A 666-nucleotide genomic window follows, 5' to 3' on the forward strand; every position below is an offset into this window, starting at 1 on the left:
TGCGGTAGACAGATCTTGTCCTGTAGCTGTGTTCATGATGTAGTCTGCACGATGGTGTATCCTATGACACTGGGTATGGGACGTAGACATGAACGGACTGTATACTATATAGCTAGCCACTGGCGTATACACACACTGAACTAAAACATATGTTTTATTTCGGTGTATACCTTTTATAGAGCTGTATTTACATTAGTGTGTGCATTGCGTAACCGTACGTGCGTGTACAGTGGGCTGTATACGTGTAGACATGTATGTGCACACACACCACGCGTACTGTGCGCACGCACTGGCACGAGCATTGGAAAACGCATTAACGTTCTTATACTATAAAGCCACACTTGTCAGCAGGTGCCGAAATAGCTCAGTTGGGAGAGCGTTAGACTGAAGATCTAAAGGTCCCTGGTTCAAAGTCAACCGGAGAACTCGCATGAGTTCTGAACTGTCCCGGGTTTCGGCATACACATTTTTTTTTTTTTTTTTTTCTCGCGCTTTTTACTTTCATTATGTCGATTTGTTTTTCTTCTCCCTTCATCGCCTTGTTATTCCTCATTATCTCTACTCTTTCATAGTTTCTACGGTTTCTCAGAGAAAATTCCATTTCATACAGTAGTTGCTTTCCTAAGATTATTAGAAGCAAAACGGTTTTATCAAAATTGCATCGCA

General features: G+C 41.7%; 1 non-coding gene across 1 annotated transcript; it reads left to right on the plus strand.

The window, feature by feature from the left end:
• Positions 1-353: 353 nt before the first annotated feature.
• Positions 354-460, plus strand: Trnaf-gaa (transfer RNA phenylalanine (anticodon GAA)). The gene has a single exon. It is a non-coding gene; the product is annotated as a tRNA-Phe (tRNA).
• Positions 461-666: the final 206 nt, after the last annotated feature.

This window comes from Diadema setosum, chromosome 10, assembly GCF_964275005.1.
Source record: "Diadema setosum chromosome 10, eeDiaSeto1, whole genome shotgun sequence".
Lineage (NCBI taxonomy): Eukaryota > Metazoa > Echinodermata > Echinoidea > Diadematoida > Diadematidae > Diadema > Diadema setosum.